This window comes from Callithrix jacchus, chromosome 6 (genome assembly GCF_049354715.1).
Source record: "Callithrix jacchus isolate 240 chromosome 6, calJac240_pri, whole genome shotgun sequence".
NCBI classification, from domain to species: domain Eukaryota; kingdom Metazoa; phylum Chordata; class Mammalia; order Primates; family Cebidae; genus Callithrix; species Callithrix jacchus.
In genome coordinates this window covers 157,161,121-157,180,313 of record NC_133507.1, presented here as the reverse complement: position 1 = coordinate 157,180,313, position 19,193 = coordinate 157,161,121, and the positions used below count along the sequence as shown (strand labels likewise).

General features: G+C 44.5%; 1 protein-coding gene across 14 annotated transcripts in view; it reads right to left on the bottom strand.

Moving 5' to 3' along the window:
• Positions 1-19,193, bottom strand: part of AGAP1 (ArfGAP with GTPase domain, ankyrin repeat and PH domain 1) — a 639,539-nt gene that overhangs the window by 197,365 nt on the left and 422,981 nt on the right. The gene's annotated exons all lie outside the window — the stretch shown is intronic.

The window sequence follows — 19,193 nt, the reverse complement described above, 5'->3', positions numbered from 1 at the left end:
GACACCTGCTTTACCGCTGAGGCAAACCAGTCCACGGCCTGAGCCACGGCACTATGGAGGCGGCCATGCTGGCTTCACAGGCCCATGGAGCATCTCGTGCCACGTGTCAGCAGTCCCGGGCCAGTGGCCACACTTTGAGGCCTTTCCACTTACTTTCAGTAAATCCAACAGTCAAAGAAATGAACCACCTCTAAATGTGGAGTGAATATTTTTAATAACCACGCACGGTCCAAATCTAATTAGAGTAGGTCATACTTTCTCACGCTTATTTTTATATATACACACACCTGCGGAGTCTAATACGTTATCTCATTTCTGTTCCTGAATGAATGCCATTAACTCACTGACCTACGAATGCAGTCCCGGCATCTACTTTTGTTATGTTACCAGACAGGAGTTAGGAACACTTTTGGAAATACCTTTAAGCATAAAAGGTTTAAGATCTGTTTAAAATCACTGTATTCTCTCTCAAAATACTCAAGGGCTACTTTTTTCACTGACTGGTAATTCATTTCATGTTAACGGGTTATTAATTAAGGCTGAAGTTCTGAAGTCCTCATTTGTGAAAGAAGCTGATGACTCTGATTGCCTGAGAGGCGAGGACCTGGCATCAAGACCAGTCAGGACACAGGTACGCCCAACACTGTTCTACACACGGTCAAGGTCAGCCTGAGGCAGACCTGTGGAGGCGGAGGCCTCATGCCCAGCCCTTTAGCCTGGTTAAAGGGCTGGGGACCTAAACCCACATGGCCACCAACGGTCAACCAAGACACCAAGGTCTGCTGTTACTATACTGATTATTATTATTATTATTTTTTTTGAGATGGAGTTTTGCTCTTGTTTACCCAGGCTGGAGTGCAATGGCGCGATCTCGGCTCACCGCAACCTCCGCCTCCTGGGTTCAGGCAATTCTCCTGCCTCAGCCTCCTGAGTAGCTGGGATTACAGGCACACACCACTGTGCCCAGCTAATTTTTTGTATTTTTAGTAGAGACGGGGTTTCACCATGCTGACCAGTATGGTCTCGATCTCTTGACCTCATGATCCACCCGCCTCGGCCTCCCAAAGTGCTGGGATTACAGGCGTGAGCCACTGCGCCCGGCATATACTGATTATTTAAATCAAATTTTCACACCTAGACCTGACAGCTAAAAGGGTGAGTTTAAGAAAAGGCCGAGTGCTTGCTACCCAGCCATTGAAATGACTAGTTTAAGAAGGCTGCTAGAAAGACGGCTACATTCAGAAATGCCAGGAGGATTGCAATGTGGATGGGTCCGCAGGAAGCCATGTCCAACACTTAGTCCCAGTAATGCCCAGGAAAGAGAGCCTCTTGATTCTGTCTCCATCAGGGACCACCTCAACACACAGCTGTTTTGCCACAGAATTTCATTCCTGTGCCTGAGAAATAAGATATGAAGCTAGGATCTTTTACATGTGGGCAACTCCAAGCACCATAGTTGGAAATATTCTTTGCAGGCTGGTATTTCCTTAGAGGGACGACACTGTAAAAGCCAGATTAGAATGTCCTCCTTCCTGGTATAGACAAGGCAGGTCTAACAGGTGGTTCTAATTCACCAAACTCAGGCCAGGGGCAAATACAAGAGGCTTAAAAGGAATCTTCTACCATCCCCGCCCCTCCCCAAACCAAGGGGACACCTGTGTTCAGGGATGAATACAAGGACGTGACCTCTTTGGGGGTGAGTACTCTCCACTCTTCCCTTCCCTTCCACCCACCCCTGCCTTCACCAGCACATCCCACCCACCGCTGCTGGCAGTCTGCACTCCATGGGCCTCAGTTTCTTCTCATGGTTTGAGTGTGGAGATAGGCAGGTGCTCTCTGCTCTGTGTTGTCTCTCTACAGATGTCGACAGAGGGAAAAGACTGGTGAGGCAGGGGCAGTGTCTACTTCTAGAAAGGGGCACATCTGTTGCTGTTCAGGACAGTCAAGGTCACTTTCCACAGCAAACCTTGGACAGGCTTGCTTATGTGCTATTATTAAACACAGGCGTTTCCTAAGCTCAGGGTTCCTCTCACAACGTGAGTCACTGAGTGTGCTGGTGTCACCCTACAGGAACCGAGGCTTGGGGAATGACCAGTGGATGACAATGCTGATACTCTCACTACTGCTACTGCCGTAAGGGACTGTCATTCATCTTGATCCAGGAGTCTCATCACCCAGGAACCTACAGCAGGCTAACCTGTTAACTCGCGGGTAGAGAAGATGGGAACCCGCATGCGGTAGCTGTCACCTACTCTAACATGAACCTTCCAGCGTGCATGGAACTGAGCCTCTGTGGTGCTGGGCACAATGAAGGAAGGAGTCGCTGTCTTAGGAAACCGACAGTCTAGTCTAGCAGAAGGTATCAGGCAGGTCCACATGTGGCCCAAATGCAAGGCAGAGTTATACAAGAGTGGCCAGAAAGTACAAAGGGCAGGGAGCCCACCCCTGCTGTAAGGTACAGGAGAGGCTCCAGGGGATCCTGCAGCTTTTAGGCTTTGGAATTAGGCCCATCTAGATAAAGAATAGATGGAACGGGTGATACTACCTTAGACTATCCCAGGACCACCTACACAGCGCTTCTGATCCACTTATAGGGCAAAGCTTTCGAGTCCAATTCTTTCTTTTCTCTTTTAGGATTTCTCTTTCACGTCTTCCAGATTTAAATCATACAGATACACACAAGCATGTCCACTAAAAAGCACGTGCTAGAACGTTCAGAACACACTGTTCATGACAGCCCCACGCTGGGAATGACGGCACTGTCCATCACTGCAGGCACATCACGGTACAATGGAACATCACACAACAGTAACAACAAACTACTGACACAGGCCACAACAGGGGCGACATCACACATAACGCAGAGCCAGAGATGAGCACGAGAGCGCCAAGTGTTAGGAGCCCCTTCAAGGACAGGCAAAACCCATCTACGGAGTGAGAAATCAGATGGTGGTCACCCTCATGAGCGGGGTGGGGTGGGGGTGCACGTGGCAGGAAGGGGTCCACGGGGGCTGGCTACCTGCTGCTTATGGATGTGAGTGCCGCCCCTGTAAACGTGGCTACGACTGAGGATTCTATACTTCTTACGTGTATGTTGTATCAGTAATATTTACCCAAAGAGCTAGGAAATGTCATTTGAATGGTTTGTGAATGCAGAGGCCAGGTCAGGAGGTGTAAGAGGTAGAACAGGGTTGTGCAAGGGAAGTTTTACCAGCAACAAGTCCTGAAAACGTGGTCCAGCCCCAAACAGTATAGGATTCTGGTTTCTACAGAAAGACAAGTCACGAAAGCAGCTTTCTGGCATTGTACCCCAAATATTATCTGCATTACATGATTGACGACTTGGCCCATTCTGAACTCAGAAAGAGCGTCTCCTCAAACACTCCATCTACAGATCAGCTGGTCCTCGCCCCCATTAGCAGGGGGCGGCTGCATTACCATGCTAATCCATGTCCTCCCAGCGCCGCTTCCTTGATATGGATATGTGTGTGTGCTTCCTGCACTGCCTTGATTAGTGCAAGCTTCCATGTGTCAAAAGCGCCAGATTCTTTCCAAAGAATAATTTTAGCTGTACTTATCTCCCTAAAGTGGAAGAGTTGATTTGAAAAGGTACTTACCTCCACCATATGCTATTTTTCTTTAAACAATTTGCATTTCAAAGTGAATGTGGCATTTATATCTGAATGAATATCAGTATGTCGCCTGTACTGATCTCAAATGAGCAGGAAAAAGATGCTGGTTTTCTATTGAACAAGAATGTTTTCATCCACCAAATGACATCAAAGACAGAATTCCTCTTTTAAGCTACTGGCTTATTACATTAAAAATAGCCCGTCCTGATTTTTAAAAACATACTCTCAAATGATGGCTTTTCATAGCATGCCAATAAAAATTCACTAACAATAACTTCTTTCAAAGGACGAAAGTTGATTCCCCACACCTTCCAATTTTGGTCTGTCTTTACAAACAGGACATCACTTCGCCAAAGCATTTAACTGAGAAAATGACACTTGGCATTTGACTTATTTAAATAAGCCTGAAAAGAGGAGCAACTCTTGGTGATGGGTGACAGTGAACTTTCATGTACATAGAAAGAGGGCGGGGAAAAAGCCAAAAAGGATCCTAGGAGCACCTGAGTGTAAGACAGATATTTATTCCCACTGCAGAACTGTATACCTTTTATTTAAAAAAAAAATCGTAATTACAGGAATATGACTGATGGGAATTCTCCCTTCTCCTCTGGAGCCCTCACCCTTCGAAACATCCAGGGACTGCTTTTTTAGGTTCCATCCCATTCATAGACAGCTTCAAATATTATAAAAACTCAGCGTGAGCGGCTCCCTGGCAAACCCTACAGCTGCACCACACCCGTTCTGAGCATGCGTGGGAAAACCAGGTTCCCTGGAATCACAACTGGATGAAGGAGGCGACGCTAATGGTCACATCACTTCAAACTAGGCCTTCGCCATCTGTTCCGTCCTCTAATTACAAACCCAAAAAGAATATAATTCACGACACTACCATAAAAAGTGAGACACACATGATTTAAGGCCTGTGAATGGGGCCCATTCGCTCCTGTATTTGCATTGGAGATCTGCCTTGCTTTTGGCTAGCAGAATTTCAGGCTAAGAGGATTTTTTTCCGAGGACACATTCGTTATCTTAGAAGATGCGGGCATTCAGGACTCTGCATCCTGTGATACGTGTTTCGTAAAAGAGTACAATTTAACATATCTGCTACGGAGAAACAAACCTGGTGTTTCTTGATACCTTTCTTTTGTAGTTAGAGATTCTCCATGTTATGTTTATCAGAGACAAAATACAGAGTCCAGACCTAGTCACAATGACAGATGTAACTGCTACTAGATACAGCAGTGTGGCCAGGCTTAGGAGTCAACATCGTGGAATTATACAGCTCATGGCTCTTTCTTATAACATAGAAATAGCTCATTGCATGCTGCTCTCTCCCTGTTCTAATTGTAATGTCAAGGAAAAAGTAATGGGGGCCTATTTTGTTGTACTGTTAAAATTTACTTGGCAAAATTACAGATATACAAATAATGTAAACTAAATCCACCAAAATCTCATTAAACAGATCAATTTTTTAATTGAACATATGCATACATTTTCCTTGGTTATGACTACAGAAAAGATGTAACTTTATATACTTTAATATGACTTCCTAACCATTTTCCTCGTGTTGCTATATAATCTTTATAATTGTAGATATGTAACATTATTGATTTAATGTAGATAATTTATATTACCATTTTTCTACTTCTGGATAGTTTTGGTTGTTTCTAATTTCTGACTGTAAACAACACTGCAGAGGACATCTTCTATTTTGAATTTTCCTTAGGAGCAATTCCCGGCAGCATTATTACTGGAACACACAGCATAATATGTCTTTCTGATTCATGATATATGTTGCTATTTAGTTTTCTTAATGACCAGTAACTAAAAGAAGATGGAACCTGGGCATCTGTAAAACAATTTGGTCCACAATTTGTAAAGTGGCTAATAATAACAATGAAGAAATGGTGATAACAGTATGCCCCATGTGGTTAATCTAATGAACAAATTATGTAAAGCACTCTGTAAACTACACAACCTCTGCAGATATCAGCTACCAATCTCATCAACAGTGGGTTTTCCTATCTCCGTAGCTTTGTTTTGTTTTCAGCAGAAGCTTAACGTGGTGATGTTGCTAATTTTGTTTGTCTTTAAAATCCAGAACATCTGAATATTTTCCTTATGTTTCCCGTGTAACGGTGTCTCTTCATGTATAAGCTGTGCCTGCCATCTGCCTCCTGTCTGCTGTAGAGGTGTAGCTGGCATCACTTCGCTTGAGCTCACTCATTCCCTCAGTGAGTATTTACTGAACACCCACCATCAACTAGTGAAGAGCTCGGTGCTGTGGAGAACTCCATGACACTCCCCATCTTCCCGCATTCCAACGGGCTGATGATCAGACAGGCGCCCGTATTGTCAGAGGGACAGTTTACAAAAGAGGAAAGAGAGAAAGAAAAACCCCCTGCACTCAGGCGCCAGGCACAGGCAATGGACAAAGGACAGGACCTGACAGCAGGTGACAGAGCCATTCTTCCCCTCCCCTCCCTGGGTGACTGCTCCGCACTGGGGGTGGATATCATGTGGCATTTGGTACAATTCAAGACAAAATATTTACCACGTCAGATGGTAAGTTCTCACTGAAGTAATTATATTTAAAAACAGTTATAGGCCAGGGGCAGTGGCTCATGCCTATAATCCCAGAATTTTGGGAGGCTGAGATGGGCAGATCACCTGCGGTCAGGAGTTCAAGACCAGCCCGACTAACATGGAGAAACACCGTCTCTACTAAAAATACAAAATTAGCTGGGCATGGTGGCGCATGCCTGTAATCCCTGCTGCTCGGGAGGCTGAGGCAGGAGAATTGCTTGAACCTGGGAGGCGGAGGTTGCAATGAACCAAAATTGTGTCACTGCACTCCAGCCTGGGCAACAAGAGCGAAAGTCTGTCTCAAAAAAGAAAAAAAAAAAAAGAAAGTTGTTTAAGTATTTATTCTAGAGACAAAGTTGCTTTCTCCAGCCATACAGCTAACAGAAAAACAGAGAGTCCAGACCCAGTTACAATGACGAACGTAATGACTACTGAACACGGCAACGTGGCTACACAGAATTCGACATCCTAGAACCTCCTAAAATGACGTTCATAGTCACCTCCTAAAATGCCGCATTTTATTCCCATCTTTGCAAAACAACGTGTGCCATTCTCATTTTCCCATTTTTGTCTGCTGAAGGAACACTTGCTGCTCCAGCTTCTGACAGTGTTTATGGAGAGAGCCATCCCAAGGCTTGCTTGACCGCAGTCCATCTCCCGGGATGAGTTTCAAGGACAAGCTTACATGCTACAGTGAGGGTGATATTATATTACATTTCATAATCTAAGCATCAAGAAAATGGAGAAGAAAAGAAATTTTCTTTGGTGACTTTGCCATGAATAATGGTATTATCTTTAAAATACTCTTTCGCCTTTATATGATCAATGCAACAGTTTTTGTTTTTTATAAACACAAAATTCATTTTCATTTGACAACAATTTTTTATTTTTGAGACGAAGTCTTCCTCTGTTGCTCAGGCTGGAGTGCAATGGTGTGATCTCTGTTCACCACAACCTCCACATCCTGGGTTCAAGTGATTCTCCTGCCTCAGCCTCCGGAGTAGCTGGGATTAGAGCATGCACCTCCACACCTGGCTAATTTTTTGTATTTTTAGTAGAGACGGGGTTTCACCATGTTGGCCAGGCTGGTCTCAAACTCCTGACCTTGTGATCTGCCTGCCTCGGCCTCCCAAAGTGCTGGGATTACAGGTGGAGCTACTCTGCCCAGCCAACAACACTGTTTTGAGGGCAGCTTTCTCCGGTCGTCTCTGATTTTCACAGTCCTTTTCCAGGAGCAGGTGGCCACACAGCTCTATCCTGAGACGTATTCACTTCTATTTGTTTATCTGCCTTCCAGTTCTTACAAAATGATCTCACCAATGAATTGAGCAATGACATAGGGAAGACGAAGAACCGAGGAATACCCTGGCTCACAAGTCTGGTAACACGCGGCGGGTTACGGGTTTGTTGTCTGGGGTGTAGCTGGGTTTCACCCCTAACTGGAAATACAAATGTCCGCAGTATGAGTGGTAACTCAAAACAACGGGCCACAAGGTTTCAAGACGGAAACATGTCATGATTACTTCGAAAAATTCTCCTTTGCCAGTGTGGGAAAGGACCACAGAAAGCAGGGAAATGGCGGACTCAACTGTAGCCTGGAAGAGTGAGAAGCCCTTTCCCTGACTTGGTTCTCACTGGTGCCCAGGGCCAGCAGCTGGCTCCCCGGTGGAGGCGGCCGGGGTAACTCGCAGAGGCTCTTCCTGGCACTTCTTCTTTCCCACAGCTGACCCTGCAGACCACTTCACTGGTCTCGGAAGCATCAGTTTAGCAGCTGAAACACTGTTCCTCACCGCCCATACACATTTTTGAAAGAAAAAAGTTTCTGAGGCACCTTTTATCTACCTGTAGGTACACCTGTTACCACCACCGACTCGGGGTCCTGGCTGTCCCCGCAACGTCTCTGCTGAAATCATCAAGAATCAAGTTGCTTTCGTTGATTCTGACAGAAAGGAACACTCCACTTAGAGTTCAAGTAATTGAAGCTTTCCTTAAATGGGAAGTGTGATACTTACTTAGAATTGTACACCAACGCTCTGGATCACAGTCGGCTACTACAGGGGAACATTATCTGCAGGAAACCAACTCATCTCCTCAGTATCGACCGCCTACATTTCACATAATGGTAACATGCAGGAGTATGTACTTAATGAAAAAATAACTGTTAGGTCACAGAACTAAGAGAGGAAAGCAAAGAAAGAGAAATGGCTTACAATTTAATGATGGAAACAGTATCACATGAATTTGCCTAAACCTCACTGAGAGCAGTGTATACACACGGACACCTAATAGAACGCATTACTCATAAAAGCTGAAGATGCTGCAATTCTTAAACAGAACCAAGATGAACGTCAGTGTCTTTTAATGACACATTTAGCTGTCCTCCTGGTCTAAGAGAAGCCTCACAAAATATTAACTTTTTCCCTAAAAACTGTCACATGGTCATTAAAACCAATTCCAACAAAACCTGGTTTAAGAAAGCAGATATCACATGCTATTGAAACTGAAATTTTATTTCAGAAGAAGAATGCTCAGCCAATAAGACTTCCGTTTGCAAATGGACTACCAAGGTGCTAAAGGTCTCCGATGTACATATTGGAGGTTGTACTCAAGATCCAACGTGTGGGAGAACTCCGGGGTGGCCTCGGTCGACATGAGTGGGAAGCGATGCTCTGTGTTCCAACAAGCCTTGGCCACGCCACACGCCGGCAGGGGACAGGTGTGGACTGACACAGCTCATCCAGGGCCTGGAACAGACTCTGGACTCCAGAGTTATTAAAATGTTTTCTAGACCATTTGAAACTAAACAAAGAAAAACTTTCTTTCCATGAGACAACAACGGGTCTAGTTTTGATGTCGCGTTATTTTTTTTTAATAGCTGTTACCACTGTAACAGCAGCTTCGCGACTTTGCGTCTGCAGTGTGAGCAGTTTTGATAAACAGCCTCTGCGGGCCACACAACGGGGATAATGTATCCTTAAGTACCGCCAATGAGCTGCCATTCTGCACAGCCAATTACTTCTGTGCGTCTGTCACTCAAAGGAAAAATGACTGAGCCCATTAGATCAAACCTTTGTCACTGTTCCTAATGCACTCTTAGGCCTCATTAATCTCCGGGAGCAGCAACAGAGCCGCCGGTGCCTCATTGCCTCCCCCGAACAGGCCCACGTGAAGCCTCTCATCTCTCCCCCAAGTGCACCACGTTAATCAAGCTCTCCTTATTACCCCGGTCCCTGTCACGGCGGAGAGCGCTCCCTCTTAAATGCTCTCATTATGACCCATCTTTAGAGCCGGCTAAGTGGAAAAAAAGAGAGAGGGAGAGAGGGAGAAAGAGGACGGGAGAGAAAGAGGAGAGGAAAAAGCAAGTCCGATCACATTAATATTCATGGCGATAATTAGTATTCTAGGTCACTGAATATTCATGCTATTAGTTTGGTTTTTTATGGGTTTGCTGGATGTCCTGATTGCTGAAGTGTGGAGAAAACAGCATGGTTGAGACTTTAGATGTCAACGGCAGTTCATACTCAAAACACATTTGCTGTCCCCGCCTCCCCCACCTCCCCTGGAAAATCAGCTTCAACCCTCCTGACGGCTTTAATATTTTGAAACCGCTGGGGGCCTCAAGTGGGAAAGGGGGGCATGTGGAGGAGAAGGGGAAAGGTTTCCTTTGACAAAGGTCTAACCATCAATCTGGTTAGGATAAAAACATAGCCATAGTTGCGAAAACCCAACAAAGACACACTTTAGAGACAAGAAGGTATCTGTCATCCTAGAACAAAAATGTCACAACCAGGAGTTACAGAATAAAGTGACCACAGGACACAGAACTGGAGCAGATGGCTCCATGGAGATCCATGAAAGTCCGGAAGAGCATTTCTTGTCTGCCCGTCGCTGCCATGAGAGTGGGATGCTGTCTGTTGCGGGGGCATGCGTTTGTGAAGCCTAAGCCCTACGTCCACTACGTCTACTCAAAGGCCATGTACACCCTTTACTGTATTTGAAAAATTAATTCAAGAACATAATTTCTCTCCTCTCTTCCTTGCTTTTGGCATCACGATTATGACGAATTAATGATAGAATTCTGTGAAGTCAGCATCAGCCAAGCTTTTGAAAGGCATGCCGTGTGTACTCCGTACAGAGGTAGACATCATTGCCCCATTTTAAAGACAAGGAAGCTGGGGTTTAGAGAGACAACTTCAGAAGGATCTGAGATGGGAGAAGTGGGATTCTATTTAGTGATTTTGACACCAAAACCCTTGCTCTTGGCCATTATGTTTTCCTGCTCTCTACTTAAATGTGAAAATAACTGTGGAAGCTAATATAACTCTGCATTCTGTTGCATGTGGATACAGCTTTAGCAAACCAGGCTGGCCAAACATTCATGTCAGAAAATACCTGACATTTTGCCTCCTTCTCTGGACATATAACTGAAATCAAAGTTGGGAAGGTTCTCTCAAATGTGGCTTCTGGTAAATCCCCACTAAATGGCAACTTAAAATAGTGTAAGTTCCAGGCCAAAAGAATGGAAGCTGATGACGGCCATGGACATCCTGAGAAGTGAGTGACCTTGAATAAGGAAAGAAAGGTTTAACCTGGCTTGAATAAATAGCTTTTGGATTCTTTCTTTTTTTTCTGGAGTAGATCCTTAAGTAATTTTTTCAAAACCCTTTAAGACGAAGATGTCCTCTAAAGATGTCTTCTTTATATGCATGTCATCTAAAGATGTCTTTTTTTCCACCTTCATTTGATAAGTGGTGTCTTTCCATAGGCTTCTAGGTTCAGAATTACTTGTCTTTAGGAGGGAATATTTCCATTACCTTTAAGAATGCATGTTGCTCTTGAGAAGTCTACACTCACAGTTCTCTTTTTTAACAGATAACCTTGCTCTTCTCCTATTTTGGGTGCTTTTTAAGATTTTATTTTTGCAGAGCCTCCTCTCCCATTCAACCTGACACCTGACTGTTCAGATAGCCTTATTTGCCTCTAGCATATTTTCTTCTGTTATGTCTCTGACTCCCAACATGTCTTTAGCCATGTTCTCTATCGTATTTAACTCATCTACTGAATTTTTTATTTTTGCAATCTTTATTTCTAAAACTCTCCCTCCTATAGTATTTTCACATGTTCTCTTTCTTTTTTTTGGGACAGGCCTCACCCTGTTGCCCAGGCTGGAGTATAATGGCATGATCATAGCTCACTATAGCCTTGACCTCTTGGGCTCAGAAACTGGGACCACAGGCACTTGCCACTATGCCTGGCTAATTTTTACATTTTTTTGTAGAGACAGGGTTACACCATGTTGCCCAGGTTGGTCTGGAACTCCTGGGCTCAGGAAATCTGCCTGCCTCAGCCTCCCAAAGTGATGGGATTACAGGCGTGAGCCACGGCGCCGGGCCCATCCTTCATATTTTTACTGCTGGTTCCCACAAACATCTTCGTTGTCCATTATCTATGGATAAGAGCATGTGGGTTGATGAGGCAGATGTAGGGCTTTCTCTGCAGCCTCGGCCAACTCCTTCTTGAATGAGAAGGCTGGCTGTAGGCTTTGAACAAGGGTATGCCCATGCTGACCTACCATGTGGGGGCTGTGGGCAGGCTGGCGCGCTTCATACCACCTGCGCTCAGAGCTGCCTTGCCTCTCTCCATTCCTTTCCCTTCCCCGTGATTGTGAGGATGTTTGAGTTCCACAATCATCTCTGTTTCCCTCTTTTGAGCACCAGCATCATCCACATCAAAAGGTTCTGCTCTCCCCAGGCAGGCTGCCTGTGCCGATGCATGCTCTCTTGGGGGTGTTGGTGGCAGGGACAACACTGGCCAGCTCTCCTACAGTCGCACAGCCTGCTGCTGTGCCCCAGCCCACTCCTGCACTCCACCACCGCCACAGGGAGCCCAGAGCCACCCCATCACCACTGCAGCTCTCCACTCTCATCAATGCATGAGCCCCAGAGAATGGCTTGAGCCCAGCCATCAGCAGAGCACAAGGCAGCTGCTCTGACAGTGTGTGTTTCTCCCAAGCCCATGACAAAAACCGACATGAGGATGACCACATTTCCAGGGCTCTAAAGTGTGAAATGTAGTCACTATTTCAATACAGGCAAATCACTTCCCAAATGCAAGGAATACCCCACCCCCGACCCCTCCAGGTATTTTCTGTTCCGTTGCTCCACAGGTCCCTTCAGCACTTAACACTCCTTACAGTGATCTTACTTGTGTATTTAACTTCAGACTCCACCACCCCCACGGGAGTGTATGGCTCCTGGAGGGACAGTCTTGTCCCTCAACATCCCCCATATCCAGAGCATTAATCAAGGCTGGGAACACAGGAGACTCAATAACAGTGGCAAATGAATGGCCCAGGAGGCGAAGCAATACAGTCTCTGAACCAGTAAACTGCTGGGAGAAATTAAAAGTCAACACTGACACACAGTTAGGCATTCTAATATTTGAAATATGGAATGCATATTATGACTGTGTGCTAGAGAATCAAGAGAAAGATCCAATAGCTATTCCAACTAACAAGAGTTCAGCAAGATAGCTGAATACAGAAAATTAGAAGCTTTCTTTTTTCTTTTTGAGATGGAGTCTCCCTCTGTTGCCCAGGCTGGAGTGCAGTGGTGCAATCTTGGCTCACTGCAATCTCTGCCTCCCAGGTTGAAGTGATTCTCCTGCCTTAGCTTCCCGAGTAGCTGGGACTACAGGCACTCGCCGTGACTCCCAGCTAATTTTTGTATTATTAGTAGAGACAGGGTTTCACCATGTTGGCCAGGCTGATCTCAAACTCCTGACCTTATGATCCCCCTGCCTCCCAAAGTGCTGGGATTATAGGCATGAGCCATGGTGTCAGGCCTGGAGCTTTCCTTTTTCTTACCAACTAGATGACATAATATACCCCACCCCTCAAAAAAGACTAGCTTCACAATGCACCAAAAATTACAAATTAACAGAACAGATTAACAAGACATGTCGAGCAACTAAATGGAAAAAAAAAATGCTGAACTTTGCTGGAGGCTATAATGCAAATTTAAATAAATTGGGAAAGAACAGTGTCCCATGATAAGAAACTCAACACAGTAGTCACTTTCTCCGTAATTAATAGCTTAAAAACAATGCCAATTAAAGCCATGATGGGATCATTTTTATTATTTTATTTTATTTTGAGACGGAGTTTCGCTCTTGTTACCCAGGCTGGAGTGCAATGGCGCAATCTCGGTTCACCGCAACCTCCGCCTCCTGGGTTGAGGCAATTCTCCCGCCTCAGCCTCAGCCTCCTGAGTAGCCGGGATTACAGACACGTGCCACCATGCCCAGCTAATTTTTTGTATTTTTTTAGTAGAGACGGGGTTTCACCATGTTGACCAGGATGGTCTTGATCTCTTGACCTTGTGATCCACTCGTCTCCCAAAGTGCTGGGATTACAGGCTTGAGCCACCGCGCCCGGCCGTTATTTTTATTATTTTACATGCCTGTATCACAGCCTCAGGAGGACCCGATGTGATGTGACCTAATGAGGGGATTATTTTTATCAGGGAGGAGGAGGTTTCAAGTTATTCTTTAGTTCATTTGACAAAAATAAATGGGTAGCAGTAGCCAAGAAAAACTGAAAGATAAAAGAGAAACATTTAACTGTGTTATACTACCAGACAGAAACGGCAGAAATCTAAGACTCTGCGGTAAATCTACATAAGGTAAGACCATGCAGGGATACCAGGTCTCGGAATACATCCAAGAGGCCAGAAACACAGCCCATGTGAGAAATGACTGACCTTTGCAACGAAGGAGACATACAGAATTCACAGGGAAAGAAAAAAAATTCAACAAAGAGAGAAAGGACAGTTGATTATTTATTTGAATGAAAAATTCAATTAGATTTCTGTCACACACAATAGACCCAAACAAATTAAAGGTGGGTTAGGGGCTAAATATACACATATACACGTATACACACACACACATAAAGATAGATATGCATACACATATATTCACACACATATATACACATGTACGTATATTTTAAAGGGAAAAAAACTAAAACTTAGACGTATACATATATAAACTGTAATCTGGTTTTGAGATTATAAAAGGCTTTTAAAACAGCTTAAAATAGAAATCACAACAGTAAAATGATTATAAATAAAAAAAGAGGGAAAACCTCTCTGTAAAGATGAGCATAAAATTTAAAAGACAAATAATAAACTGGGTAAATGTCTGCAAAATGTATTTATATCCTAAATATACAAAGAGTTCTTAGGTATCAATAAGAAAAAGGCAAGAACCTAGTGCAAAACGGACAAAGGATGTACCTAAACAATCAATCACAGCAGAAGAAAACTGTGAGCTGCTCAGCCTTGCCGCCATTTGAAGAAATCCAAATCGACAAAACATGAGGTATTTTATGGCTCATCAGATTAGCATAAATTCTAAAAATAATATTAACAGCATTAGCAAGTGTGTGAGGTGAAATGGGCGATGACTATGGCTGGGAAAAGTTTTTATATAAAACCGTTTAGAAGTTAACCTGGAAATGTTTATCAAGACCCCTGCGAACGGTTATACCAACTGAATGAATCATTCCACCTACGGACAGTTACTCTAAAGCAAGAGTAAGTGTTATCCACAAAGATTCAGGTCCACACATATATCAGGTCTATGTGAATGGAAGTGACGAGAAGAGACGGCATAAAACATTTAACTGATTCGATCACACCGAGATAAGAAAATGAATACAAAAATGAAAATAAAAAGAAAACCCTCCAGTTTGCCCAGAACTGAGAGACAAAACATGAGTCAACAGTGAAGAATAAGGTTAAGTAGTGTATTACATTTTTTGGCAAACAGGTCTTTAATACTATTTTTAGCTAAAAGTCCATCTCTCTCTCTCTGTTTTTTTTTTTTTTTTTGAGATGGAGTTTTCACTCTTGTTACCCAGGCTGGAGTGCAAGGGCGCCATCTCGGCTCACCACAATCTCCGCCTCCTGGGTTCAGGCAATTCTCCTACCTCAGCCTCCTGAGTAGCTGGGATTACAGGCACGTGCCACCATGCCCAGCTAAGTTTTTGTATTTTTAGTAGAGATGGGGTTTCACCATGTTGACCCTGTGATCCACCCGCCTCGGCCTCCCAAAGTGCTGGGATGTAGCCTCAATTTATTCAGATTGAATTTGCTGTGTCGGAATTTCTCAGGTGAGAGGATATTTTATGAATAATAACTTTAGACACGAGAAACTCAATTTTCAGAGTATAAAAACTCAAGTCCCCAAATGCCTTAATTTCTTAAGCAAGAAAGAATGTGTCACTTTACAGATTAACATTCATGTTTAGAGCAGGTGAATTCAAGTTAAAATTTCCCAAGATTCTAATGAAGCTGCTTCCTCTTATAGTCGTGCCTCTGCCCATGGCTTATTCTCATAACCTGAGAAGCTCAGAGGATGTGTGCACTCTTGCTGCACACTGCTGATGACATCACCTGCCTGTTTGGTCGGGGTGCCACCTCCCTGAGCACTGTGGGGACCATGAGGCATTTTTTTCTTCCCAAAGTGGCACTGCCTCTGTGCTAAGGTCAGACCCCCACTTCTGTATCCCTAGTTGGAATCAGAGAAGACGGAAAGTCAGCCAGGCCCCCGTGTGGGATTCACCTGTTTCAGGGTTGCGGAGATGTGCTGTGACGGCTGCGACCACAGAAAAGGGATTTCAATCTCGTCGCAACCCTCCCATTTGCCCAACGGTGGGGGGTCTTAAAGAGAATGAAAACTGGGCAATGAAAATGCCTTCCAAGGACAAAACTCACCCCCTCAAAGAGAGAGGTCCGTGCCGTAGCTGACTCCATGAGATATGGGATGGTTTATGGGGCTTTGTATCATCCACTTATAATCAAACATTAGTTTCCCTTAGGACAACAGTGGTATTTGACTCCAAGAAATGGGAGTCTCCAGATTAGGAAGATCAAAATCTGACTGTGACAGAGTCAACCCTTTTTCACAGAATTGATGCTCTTCCTCCACATTCGTGTGCCTGGCCAGTTCTTATCCTTTGTTCAAACTCAGCAGGTATCCCCTATTCCTTGAAGCCTGGCCCATCTCCTGGGGTGGAGCCAACCTCAGCATCTCTGGGTCTCCATGACCCACCCTTTACAACTGTCCTACTGAGGCCTGCGGCTTGGTGCAGGCTCAGTCTACTAACCTCTCTCCTCAACAACAGGGGAGATTCTAGAGGGTAGGAATTGAGTCTCCGGCACACATTAGAAACTCCATGAATGGCAGCATTTAGCCATTCCATAATGTACAGAAAATTTAAAACATCATGTTACGAAGACAAATTTTCATTTTAATTAATTTCTGTTTAATTAATGCATTTTTTATCCATTTAAAACTTTTAAAAATAAAACTGAATAAATGCTTACTGATTTAAATAACTAGATGACTAGCCGTGATGTGATGGAAAAGGAGGTGAAAATAGAAGAATTCTAAAGTCAGGGACTCCGTGTCTACAGTGAGCACAATTTCTGGCATGAAATAGGTGCTCGATATATATTCTGCTGGAGAAAAAAAAATATATATATATATGTTTTTTTTTTTTTTTTGAGATGGAGTCTCACTTTGTCGCACAGGCTGGAGTGCAGTGGTGTGAAGTGGTGTGATCTCGGCTCACTGCAACCTCTGCCTCCTGGTTTTAAGTGATTCCCCTGCCTCAGCCTCCTGAGTAGCTGGGATTACAGGCATGCACCACCACACCCAGCTAATTTTTCTATTTTTAGTAGAGATGGGGTTTTCCCCATGTTAGCCAGGCTGGTCTTGAACTCGTGACCTCAGGTGATTCACCCGCCTCGGCCTCCCAAAGTGTTGGGATTACAGGTGTGAGCCACCGTGCCTGGCCAATAGATACTTTTTGAATAAATAAATGAGTTTATGTAATGTACTAATGTAATAAAGCCTTTAGCTTTTTACTCACTACAGATTTTTTTCTTTCTGGTGCCCTTCTTTTCTGTCTCCCCATCCCATAGTTAACAAACCGCCCTAATAAGAAAAATCTCACGGATGCCTGGAAGAAAGGTCGGCAGGTCACAGGAGCCCCTGCAAAATACTTTTCTTACTTTTTTGGAAGGCACTAAAGTCTCTTTTAGCATAAAGCCAATTTTTGTTTTGATTAGAAACAACAGCCTGTGTTTGCATCCAGCTTTCCGGGCACCTTCATGTCATCTCCTCTGACATAGCCCCCTGCCACACAGGCAGGCTGGGCAAGAGCACCCAGTGTGGTGGGAAGGAACCAGCTCAGTGACTGCCTCACACTGCGCAGGGGGAGCCCAGGATGGAGGACCCAAATCTCAACTCCTCTTTATCATTATCATCTTGCTCTCACCAGCCAGTGTCGTTCATGCCACAGAACCGGGCGGTCAGCACCATCCCTGTTTAAAAGCACTTAATGTTTCAGAAGAGGAAACTGAAGCATTTAAAGGCCAGAAACTCTAGAACGACGGAAATCTGTTTTTTGTTTTCTTTTTTTTTTGAGATGGAGTCTCACTCTGTCAGTCGAACTGGAGTGCAATGGCATGATCACGGGTCACTGCAACTTCTGCCTCCAGGGTTCAAGTGATTCTCCTGCCTCAGCCTCCCAAGTAGCTGGGGTTACAGGTGCCTGCTACCACGTCCAGCTAATTTTTGTATTTTTCTTTTTTTTTTTGAGATGGAGTCTCCCTCTGTTGCTAGGCTGGAGTGCAGTAGTACAATCTCAACTCATTGCAACCTCCAACTCCTGGGTTCAAGAGATTCTCCTGCTTCAGCCTCCCAAGTAGCTGGGAATACGGACGTGTGCCACCATGCCCAGCTAATTTTTATATTTTTAGTAGAGACGGGGTTTCACCATGTTGGCCAGGACGGTCTTGATATCCTGACCTTGTGATCCGCCTGCCTCGGCCTCCCAAAGTGCTGGGATTACAGGCCTGAACTACCATGCCCAGCCAATTTTTGTATTTTTAGTAGAGATGGGGTTTCATCAGGTTGGCAAGGCTGGTCTTGAACTCCTGAACTCAGGTGATCTGCCTGCCTTGGCCTCCCAAAGTGCTGGGATTATAGGTGTGAGCCACTGCGCCCGGCCAGAATTCTGTTTTAAGAAGACTGGATGGGGCCGGGCGCAGTGGCTCAAGCCTGTAATCCCAGCACTTCGGGAGGCCGAGGCGGGTGGATCACGAGGTCAAGAGATCGAAACCATCCTGGTCAACATGGTGAAACCCCGTCTCTACTAAAAATACAAAAAATTAGTTGGGCATGGTGGTGCGTGCCTGTAATCCTTGTTACTCAGGAGGCTGAGGCAGGAGAATTGCCTGAACCCAGGAGGCGGAGGTTGCGGTGAGCCGAGATCGCGCCATTGCACTCCAGCCTGGGTAACAAGAGCGAAACTCCGTCTCAAAAAAAAAAAAAAAAAAAAGACTGGATGTAGGTGGGAGAGAAGAAAGAGACTTTCTGCTGGAGAAAATGCAAAATTCTTGAAGGGCTATCCCTATGTTGAAGGAGCCTGAGTGTGGGTGGGAGGACTCAAGAGGATCGTCACCTTTTCTCTGACGAGTAGACATGGGAGGGTTCAGGCCACAGAGCAATGATTTGCAAAAACTTAAATAAAATAATGTCATTTTGAACAGCTTGCAACTGGGCACAGAGGCCAGGAATTTCTAAACACATCAACACTTGAGAAAATACTAGCTTTCTCTGATCCTGAATGAAAAAAATGGTCTCCTTTAAGAGAATACAGAGAACTAAAGTCGCATTAAAGAATGCCAGATGACAATTAAAATATAATAACATGAAGTTTACATTTTATGTAGGTCAAATAGTTCCCTCTGAATCTTGCTCCAAATGGTTTTTCCACTTTCAGACACACAGTTATCAGAAATGAGTTAATCTTTGACACTTTAACATTAATTCACATTTTTCAGAAGGTCCTTAGATACCCAGTTCACATGTGAAACTTCACTTCCTACCACGTAGCCCTGG